This window comes from Lytechinus pictus, unplaced genomic scaffold (assembly GCF_037042905.1).
Source record: "Lytechinus pictus isolate F3 Inbred unplaced genomic scaffold, Lp3.0 scaffold_135, whole genome shotgun sequence".
Taxonomy (NCBI): Eukaryota; Metazoa; Echinodermata; class Echinoidea; order Temnopleuroida; family Toxopneustidae; genus Lytechinus; species Lytechinus pictus.
In genome coordinates, this window is record NW_026974255.1 from 52501 (window position 1) to 62607 (window position 10107).

Genomic DNA, 10107 nt, shown 5'->3' on the forward strand with positions numbered 1-10107 from the left:
GGTTAGGGTTAGGGTTAGGGTTAGGGTTAGGGTTAGGGTTAGGGTTAGGGTTAGGGTTAGGGTTAGGGTTAGGGTTAGGGTTAGGGTTAGGGTTAGGGTTAGGGTTAGGGTTAGGGTTAGGGTTAGGGTTAGGGTTAGGGTTAGGGTTAGGGTTAGGGTTAGGGTTAGGGTTAGGGTTAGGGTTAGGGTTAGGGTTAGGGTTAGGGTTAGGGTTAGGGTTAGGGTTAGGGTTAGGGTTAGGGTTAGGGTTAGGGTTAGGGTTAGGGTTAGGGTTAGGGTTAGGGTTAGGGTTAGGGTTAGGGTTAGGGTTAGGGTTAGGGTTAGGGTTAGGGTTAGGGTTAGGGTTAGGGTTAGGGTTAGGGTTAGGGTTAGGGTTAGGGTTAGGGTTAGGGTTAGGGTTAGGGTTAGGGTTAGGGTTAGGGTTAGGGTTAGGGTTAGGGTTAGGGTTAGGGTTAGGGTTAGGGTTAGGGTTAGGGTTAGGGTTAGGGTTAGGGTTAGGGTTAGGGTTAGGGTTAGGGTTAGGGTTAGGGTTAGGGTTAGGGTTAGGGTTAGGGTTAGGGTTAGGGTTAGGGTTAGGGTTAGGGTTAGGGTTAGGGTTAGGGTTAGGGTTAGGGTTAGGGTTAGGGTTAGGGTTAGGGTTAGGGTTAGGGTTAGGGTTAGGGTTAGGGTTAGGGTTAGGGTTAGGGTTAGGGTTAGGGTTAGGGTTAGGGTTAGGGTTAGGGTTAGGGTTAGGGTTAGGGTTAGGGTTAGGGTTAGGGTTAGGGTTAGGGTTAGGGTTAGGGTTAGGGTTAGGGTTAGGGTTAGGGTTAGGGTTAGGGTTAGGGTTAGGGTTAGGGTTAGGGTTAGGGTTAGGGTTAGGGTTAGGGTTAGGGTTAGGGTTAGGGTTAGGGTTAGGGTTAGGGTTAGGGTTAGGGTTAGGGTTAGGGTTAGGGTTAGGGTTAGGGTTAGGGTTAGGGTTAGGGTTAGGGTTAGGGTTAGGGTTAGGGTTAGGGTTAGGGTTAGGGTTAGGGTTAGGGTTAGGGTTAGGGTTAGGGTTAGGGTTAGGGTTAGGGTTAGGGTTAGGGTTAGGGTTAGGGTTAGGGTTAGGGTTAGGGTTAGGGTTAGGGTTAGGGTTAGGGTTAGGGTTAGGGTTAGGGTTAGGGTTAGGGTTAGGGTTAGGGTTAGGGTTAGGGTTAGGGTTAGGGTTAGGGTTAGGGTTAGGGTTAGGGTTAGGGTTAGGGTTAGGGTTAGGGTTAGGGTTAGGGTTAGGGTTAGGGTTAGGGTTAGGGTTAGGGTTAGGGTTAGGGTTAGGGTTAGGGTTAGGGTTAGGGTTAGGGTTAGGGTTAGGGTTAGGGTTAGGGTTAGGGTTAGGGTTAGGGTTAGGGTTAGGGTTAGGGTTAGGGTTAGGGTTAGGGTTAGGGTTAGGGTTAGGGTTAGGGTTAGGGTTAGGGTTAGGGTTAGGGTTAGGGTTAGGGTTAGGGTTAGGGTTAGGGTTAGGGTTAGGGTTAGGGTTAGGGTTAGGGTTAGGGTTAGGGTTAGGGTTAGGGTTAGGGTTAGGGTTAGGGTTAGGGTTAGGGTTAGGGTTAGGGTTAGGGTTAGGGTTAGGGTTAGGGTTAGGGTTAGGGTTAGGGTTAGGGTTAGGGTTAGGGTTAGGGTTAGGGTTAGGGTTAGGGTTAGGGTTAGGGTTAGGGTTAGGGTTAGGGTTAGGGTTAGGGTTAGGGTTAGGGTTAGGGTTAGGGTTAGGGTTAGGGTTAGGGTTAGGGTTAGGGTTAGGGTTAGGGTTAGGGTTAGGGTTAGGGTTAGGGTTAGGGTTAGGGTTAGGGTTAGGGTTAGGGTTAGGGTTAGGGTTAGGGTTAGGGTTAGGGTTAGGGTTAGGGTTAGGGTTAGGGTTAGGGTTAGGGTTAGGGTTAGGGTTAGGGTTAGGGTTAGGGTTAGGGTTAGGGTTAGGGTTAGGGTTAGGGTTAGGGTTAGGGTTAGGGTTAGGGTTAGGGTTAGGGTTAGGGTTAGGGTTAGGGTTAGGGTTAGGGTTAGGGTTAGGGTTAGGGTTAGGGTTAGGGTTAGGGTTAGGGTTAGGGTTAGGGTTAGGGTTAGGGTTAGGGTTAGGGTTAGGGTTAGGGTTAGGGTTAGGGTTAGGGTTAGGGTTAGGGTTAGGGTTAGGGTTAGGGTTAGGGTTAGGGTTAGGGTTAGGGTTAGGGTTAGGGTTAGGGTTAGGGTTAGGGTTAGGGTTAGGGTTAGGGTTAGGGTTAGGGTTAGGGTTAGGGTTAGGGTTAGGGTTAGGGTTAGGGTTAGGGTTAGGGTTAGGGTTAGGGTTAGGGTTAGGGTTAGGGTTAGGGTTAGGGTTAGGGTTAGGGTTAGGGTTAGGGTTAGGGTTAGGGTTAGGGTTAGGGTTAGGGTTAGGGTTAGGGTTAGGGTTAGGGTTAGGGTTAGGGTTAGGGTTAGGGTTAGGGTTAGGGTTAGGGTTAGGGTTAGGGTTAGGGTTAGGGTTAGGGTTAGGGTTAGGGTTAGGGTTAGGGTTAGGGTTAGGGTTAGGGTTAGGGTTAGGGTTAGGGTTAGGGTTAGGGTTAGGGTTAGGGTTAGGGTTAGGGTTAGGGTTAGGGTTAGGGTTAGGGTTAGGGTTAGGGTTAGGGTTAGGGTTAGGGTTAGGGTTAGGGTTAGGGTTAGGGTTAGGGTTAGGGTTAGGGTTAGGGTTAGGGTTAGGGTTAGGGTTAGGGTTAGGGTTAGGGTTAGGGTTAGGGTTAGGGTTAGGGTTAGGGTTAGGGTTAGGGTTAGGGTTAGGGTTAGGGTTAGGGTTAGGGTTAGGGTTAGGGTTAGGGTTAGGGTTAGGGTTAGGGTTAGGGTTAGGGTTAGGGTTAGGGTTAGGGTTAGGGTTAGGGTTAGGGTTAGGGTTAGGGTTAGGGTTAGGGTTAGGGTTAGGGTTAGGGTTAGGGTTAGGGTTAGGGTTAGGGTTAGGGTTAGGGTTAGGGTTAGGGTTAGGGTTAGGGTTAGGGTTAGGGTTAGGGTTAGGGTTAGGGTTAGGGTTAGGGTTAGGGTTAGGGTTAGGGTTAGGGTTAGGGTTAGGGTTAGGGTTAGGGTTAGGGTTAGGGTTAGGGTTAGGGTTAGGGTTAGGGTTAGGGTTAGGGTTAGGGTTAGGGTTAGGGTTAGGGTTAGGGTTAGGGTTAGGGTTAGGGTTAGGGTTAGGGTTAGGGTTAGGGTTAGGGTTAGGGTTAGGGTTAGGGTTAGGGTTAGGGTTAGGGTTAGGGTTAGGGTTAGGGTTAGGGTTAGGGTTAGGGTTAGGGTTAGGGTTAGGGTTAGGGTTAGGGTTAGGGTTAGGGTTAGGGTTAGGGTTAGGGTTAGGGTTAGGGTTAGGGTTAGGGTTAGGGTTAGGGTTAGGGTTAGGGTTAGGGTTAGGGTTAGGGTTAGGGTTAGGGTTAGGGTTAGGGTTAGGGTTAGGGTTAGGGTTAGGGTTAGGGTTAGGGTTAGGGTTAGGGTTAGGGTTAGGGTTAGGGTTAGGGTTAGGGTTAGGGTTAGGGTTAGGGTTAGGGTTAGGGTTAGGGTTAGGGTTAGGGTTAGGGTTAGGGTTAGGGTTAGGGTTAGGGTTAGGGTTAGGGTTAGGGTTAGGGTTAGGGTTAGGGTTAGGGTTAGGGTTAGGGTTAGGGTTAGGGTTAGGGTTAGGGTTAGGGTTAGGGTTAGGGTTAGGGTTAGGGTTAGGGTTAGGGTTAGGGTTAGGGTTAGGGTTAGGGTTAGGGTTAGGGTTAGGGTTAGGGTTAGGGTTAGGGTTAGGGTTAGGGTTAGGGTTAGGGTTAGGGTTAGGGTTAGGGTTAGGGTTAGGGTTAGGGTTAGGGTTAGGGTTAGGGTTAGGGTTAGGGTTAGGGTTAGGGTTAGGGTTAGGGTTAGGGTTAGGGTTAGGGTTAGGGTTAGGGTTAGGGTTAGGGTTAGGGTTAGGGTTAGGGTTAGGGTTAGGGTTAGGGTTAGGGTTAGGGTTAGGGTTAGGGTTAGGGTTAGGGTTAGGGTTAGGGTTAGGGTTAGGGTTAGGGTTAGGGTTAGGGTTAGGGTTAGGGTTAGGGTTAGGGTTAGGGTTAGGGTTAGGGTTAGGGTTAGGGTTAGGGTTAGGGTTAGGGTTAGGGTTAGGGTTAGGGTTAGGGTTAGGGTTAGGGTTAGGGTTAGGGTTAGGGTTAGGGTTAGGGTTAGGGTTAGGGTTAGGGTTAGGGTTAGGGTTAGGGTTAGGGTTAGGGTTAGGGTTAGGGTTAGGGTTAGGGTTAGGGTTAGGGTTAGGGTTAGGGTTAGGGTTAGGGTTAGGGTTAGGGTTAGGGTTAGGGTTAGGGTTAGGGTTAGGGTTAGGGTTAGGGTTAGGGTTAGGGTTAGGGTTAGGGTTAGGGTTAGGGTTAGGGTTAGGGTTAGGGTTAGGGTTAGGGTTAGGGTTAGGGTTAGGGTTAGGGTTAGGGTTAGGGTTAGGGTTAGGGTTAGGGTTAGGGTTAGGGTTAGGGTTAGGGTTAGGGTTAGGGTTAGGGTTAGGGTTAGGGTTAGGGTTAGGGTTAGGGTTAGGGTTAGGGTTAGGGTTAGGGTTAGGGTTAGGGGTTAGGGTTAGGGTTAGGGTTAGGGTTAGGGTTAGGGTTAGGGTTAGGGTTAGGGTTAGGGTTAGGGTTAGGGTTAGGTTAGGGTTAGGGTTAGGGTTAGGGTTAGGGTTGGGTTAGGGTTAGGGTTAGGGTTAGGGTTAGGGTTAGGGTTAGGGTTAGGGTTAGGGTTAGGGTTAGGGTTAGGGTTAGGGTTAGGGTTAGGGTTAGGGTTAGGGTTAGGGTTAGGGTTAGGGTTAGGGTTAGGGTTAGGGTTAGGGTTAGGGTTAGGGTTAGGGTTAGGGTTAGGGTTAGGGTTAGGGTTAGGGTTAGGGTTAGGGTTAGGGTTAGGGTTAGGGTTAGGGTTAGGGTTAGGGTTAGGGTTAGGGTTAGGGTTAGGGTTAGGGTTAGGGTTAGGGTTAGGGTTAGGGTTAGGGTTAGGTTAGGGTTAGGGTTAGGGTTAGGGTTAGGGTTAGGGTTAGGGTTAGGGTTAGGGTTAGGGTTAGGGTTAGGGTTAGGGTTAGGGTTAGGGTTAGGGTTAGGGTTAGGGTTAGGGTTAGGGTTAGGGTTAGGGTTAGGGTTAGGGTTAGGGTTAGGGTTAGGGTTAGGGTTAGGGTTAGGGTTAGGGTTAGGGTTAGGGTTAGGGTTAGGGTTAGGGTTAGGGTTAGGGTTAGGGTTAGGGTTAGGGTTAGGGTTAGGGTTAGGGTTAGGGTTAGGGTTAGGGTTAGGGTTAGGGTTAGGGTTAGGGTTAGGGTTAGGGTTAGGGTTAGGGTTAGGGTTAGGGTTAGGGTTAGGGTTAGGGTTAGGGTTAGGTTAGGGTTAGGGTTAGGGTTAGGGTTAGGTTAGGGTTAGGGTTAGGGTTAGGGTTAGGGTTAGGGTTAGGGTTAGGGTTAGGGTTAGGGTTAGGGTTAGGGTTAGGGTTAGGGTTAGGGTTAGGGTTAGGGTTAGGGTTAGGGTTAGGGTTAGGGTTAGGGTTAGGGTTAGGGTTAGGGTTAGGGTTAGGGTTAGGGTTAGGGTTAGGGTTAGGGTTAGGGTTAGGGTTAGGGTTAGGGTTAGGGTTAGGGTTAGGGTTAGGGTTAGGGTTAGGGTTAGGGTTAGGGTTAGGGTTAGGGTTAGGGTTAGGGTTAGGGTTAGGGTTAGGGTTAGGGTTAGGGTTAGGGTTAGGGTTAGGGTTAGGGTTAGGGTTAGGGTTAGGGTTAGGGTTAGGGTTAGGGTTAGGGTTAGGGTTAGGGTTAGGGTTAGGGTTAGGGTTAGGGTTAGGGTTAGGGTTAGGGTTAGGGTTAGGGTTAGGGTTAGGGTTAGGGTTAGGGTTAGGGTTAGGGTTAGGGTTAGGGTTAGGGTTAGGGTTAGGGTTAGGGTTAGGGTTAGGGTTAGGGTTAGGGTTAGGGTTAGGGTTAGGGTTAGGGTTAGGGTTAGGGTTAGGGTTAGGGTTAGGGTTAGGGTTAGGGTTAGGGTTAGGGTTAGGGTTAGGGTTAGGGTTAGGGTTAGGGTTAGGGTTAGGGTTAGGGTTAGGGTTAGGGTTAGGGTTAGGGTTAGGGTTAGGGTTAGGGTTAGGGTTAGGGTTAGGGTTAGGGTTAGGGTTAGGGTTAGGGTTAGGGTTAGGGTTAGGGTTAGGGTTAGGGTTAGGGTTAGGGTTAGGGTTAGGGTTAGGGTTAGGGTTAGGGTTAGGGTTAGGGTTAGGGTTAGGGTTAGGGTTAGGGTTAGGGTTAGGGTTAGGGTTAGGGTTAGGGTTAGGGTTAGGGTTAGGGTTAGGGTTAGGGTTAGGGTTAGGGTTAGGGTTAGGGTTAGGGTTAGGGTTAGGGTTAGGGTTAGGGTTAGGGTTAGGGTTAGGGTTAGGGTTAGGGTTAGGGTTAGGGTTAGGGTTAGGGTTAGGGTTAGGGTTAGGGTTAGGGTTAGGGTTAGGGTTAGGGTTAGGGTTAGGGTTAGGGTTAGGGTTAGGGTTAGGGTTAGGGTTAGGGTTAGGGTTAGGGTTAGGGTTAGGGTTAGGGTTAGGGTTAGGGTTAGGGTTAGGGTTAGGGTTAGGGTTAGGGTTAGGGTTAGGGTTAGGGTTAGGGTTAGGGTTAGGGGTTAGGGTTAGGGTTAGGGTTAGGGTTAGGGTTAGGGTTAGGGTTAGGGTTAGGGTTAGGGTTAGGGTTAGGGTTAGGGTTAGGGTTAGGGTTAGGGTTAGGGTTAGGGTTAGGGTTAGGGTTAGGGTTAGGGTTAGGGTTAGGGTTAGGGTTAGGGTTAGGGTTAGGGTTTAGGGTTAGGGTTAGGGTTAGGGTTAGGGTTAGGGTTAGGGTTAGGGTTAGGGTTAGGGTTAGGGGTTAGGGTTAGGGTTAGGGTTAGGGTTAGGGTTAGGGTTAGGGTTAGGGTTAGGGTTAGGGTTAGGGTTAGGGTTAGGGTTAGGGTTAGGGTTAGGGTTAGGGTTAGGGTTAGGGTTAGGGTTAGGGTTAGGGTTAGGGTTAGGGTTAGGGTTAGGGTTAGGGTTAGGGTTAGGGTTAGGGTTAGGGTTAGGGTTAGGGTTAGGGTTAGGGTTAGGGTTAGGGTTAGGGTTAGGGTTAGGGTTAGGGTTAGGGTTAGGGTTAGGGTTAGGGTTAGGGTTAGGGTTAGGGTTAGGGTTAGGGTTAGGGTTAGGGTTAGGGTTAGGGTTAGGGTTAGGGTTAGGGTTAGGGTTAGGGTTAGGGTTAGGGTTAGGGTTAGGGTTAGGGTTAGGGTTAGGGTTAGGGTTAGGGTTAGGGTTAGGGTTAGGGTTAGGGTTAGGGTTAGGGTTAGGGTTAGGGTTAGGGTTAGGGTTAGGGTTAGGGTTAGGGTTAGGGTTAGGGTTAGGGTTAGGGTTAGGGTTAGGGTTAGGGTTAGGGTTAGGGTTAGGGTTAGGGTTAGGGTTAGGGTTAGGGTTAGGGTTAGGGTTAGGGTTAGGGTTAGGGTTAGGGTTAGGGTTAGGGTTAGGGTTAGGGTTAGGGTTAGGGTTAGGGTTAGGGTTAGGGTTAGGGTTAGGGTTAGGGTTAGGGTTGGGTTAGGGTTAGGGTTAGGGTTAGGGTTAGGGTTAGGGTTAGGGTTAGGGTTAGGGTTAGGGTTAGGGTTAGGGTTAGGGTTAGGGTTAGGGTTAGGGTTAGGGTTAGGGTTAGGGTTAGGGTTAGGTTAGGGTTAGGGTTAGGGTTAGGGTTAGGGTTAGGGTTAGGGTTAGGGTTAGGGTTAGGGTTAGGGTTAGGGTTAGGGTTAGGGTTAGGGTTAGGGTTAGGGTTAGGGTTAGGGTTAGGGTTAGGGTTAGGGTTAGGGTTAGGGTTAGGGTTAGGGTTAGGGTTAGGGTTAGGGTTAGGGTTAGGGTTAGGGTTAGGGTTAGGGTTAGGGTTAGGGTTAGGGTTAGGGTTAGGGTTAGGGTTAGGGTTAGGGTTAGGGTTAGGGTTAGGGTTAGGGTTAGGGTTAGGGTTAGGGTTAGGGTTAGGGTTAGGGTTAGGGTTAGGGTTAGGGTTAGGGTTAGGGTTAGGGTTAGGGTTAGGGTTAGGGTTAGGGTTAGGGTTAGGGTTAGGGTTAGGGTTAGGGTTAGGGTTAGGGTTAGGGTTAGGGTTAGGGTTAGGGTTAGGGTTAGGGTTAGGGTTAGGGTTAGGGTTAGGGTTAGGGTTAGGGTTAGGGTTAGGGTTAGGGTTAGGGTTAGGGTTAGGGTTAGGGTTAGGGTTAGGGTTAGGGTTAGGGTTAGGGTTAGGGTTAGGGTTAGGGTTAGGGTTAGGGTTAGGGTTAGGGTTAGGGTTAGGGTTAGGGTTAGGGTTAGGGTTAGGGTTAGGGTTAGGGTTAGGGTTAGGGTTAGGGTTAGGGTTAGGGTTAGGGTTAGGGTTAGGGTTAGGGTTAGGGTTAGGGTTAGGGTTAGGGTTAGGGTTAGGGTTAGGGTTAGGGTTAGGGTTAGGGTTAGGGTTAGGGTTAGGGTTAGGGTTAGGGTTAGGGTTAGGGTTAGGGTTAGGGTTAGGGTTAGGGTTAGGGTTAGGGTTAGGGTTAGGGTTAGGGTTAGGGTTAGGGTTAGGGTTAGGGTTAGGGTTAGGGTTAGGGTTAGGGTTAGGGTTAGGGTTAGGGGTTAGGGTTAGGGTTAGGGTTAGGGTTAGGGTTAGGGTTAGGGTTAGGGTTAGGGTTAGGGTTAGGGTTAGGGTTAGGGTTAGGGTTAGGGTTAGGGTTAGGGTTAGGGTTAGGGTTAGGGTTAGGGTTAGGGTTAGGGTTAGGGTTAGGGTTAGGGTTAGGGTTAGGGTTAGGGTTAGGGTTAGGGTTAGGGTTAGGGTTAGGGTTAGGGTTAGGGTTAGGGTTAGGGTTAGGGTTAGGGTTAGGGTTAGGGTTAGGGTTAGGGTTAGGGTTAGGGTTAGGGTTAGGGTTAGGGTTAGGGTTAGGGTTAGGGTTAGGGTTAGGGTTAGGGTTAGGGTTAGGGTTAGGGTTAGGGTTAGGGTTAGGGTTAGGGTTAGGGTTAGGGTTAGGGTTAGGGTTAGGGTTAGGGTTAGGGTTAGGGTTAGGGTTAGGGTTAGGGTTAGGGTTAGGGTTAGGGTTAGGGTTAGGGTTAGGGTTAGGGTTAGGGTTAGGGTTAGGGTTAGGGTTAGGGTTAGGGTTAGGGTTAGGGTTAGGGTTAGGGTTAGGGTTAGGGTTAGGGTTAGGGTTAGGGTTAGGGTTAGGGTTAGGGTTAGGGTTAGGGTTAGGGTTAGGGTTAGGGTTAGGGTTAGGGTTAGGGTTAGGGTTAGGGTTAGGGTTAGGGTTAGGGTTAGGGTTAGGGTTAGGGTTAGGGTTAGGGTTAGGGTTAGGGTTAGGGTTAGGGTTAGGGTTAGGGTTAGGGTTAGGGTTAGGGTTAGGGTTAGGGTTAGGGTTAGGGTTAGGGTTAGGGTTAGGGTTAGGGTTAGGGTTAGGGTTAGGGTTAGGGTTAGGGTTAGGGTTAGGGGTTAGGGTTAGGGTTAGGGTTAGGGTTAGGGTTAGGGTTAGGGTTAGGGTTAGGGTTAGGGTTAGGGTTAGGGTTAGGGTTAGGGTTAGGGTTAGGGTTAGGGTTAGGGTTAGGGTTAGGGTTAGGGTTAGGGTTTAGGGTTAGGGTTAGGGTTAGGGTTAGGGTTAGGGTTAGGGTTAGGGTTAGGGTTGGGTTAGGGTTAGGGTTAGGGTTAGGGTTAGGGTTAGGGTTAGGGTTAGGGTTAGGGTTAGGGTTAGGGTTAGGGTTAGGGTTAGGGTTAGGGTTAGGGTTAGGGTTAGGGTTAGGGTTAGGGTTAGGGTTAGGGTTAGGGTTAGGGTTAGGGTTAGGGTTAGGGTTAGGGTTAGGGTTAGGGTTAGGGTTAGGGTTAGGGTTAGGGTTAGGGTTAGGGTTAGGGTTAGGGTTAGGGTTAGGGTTAGGGTTAGGGTTAGGGTTAGGGTTAGGGGTTAGGGTTAGGGTTAGGGTTAGGGTTAGGGTTAGGGTTAGGGTTAGGGTTAGGGTTAGGGTTAGGGTTAGGGTTAGGGTTAGGGTTAGGGTTAGGGTTAGGGTTAGGGTTAGGGTTAGGGTTAGGGTTAGGGTTAGGGTTAGGGTTAGGGTTAGGGTTAGGGTTAGGGTTAGGGTTAGGGTTAGGGTTAGGGTTAGGGTTAGGGTTAGGGTTAGGGTTAGGGTTAGGGTTAGGGTTAGGGTTAGGGTTAGGGT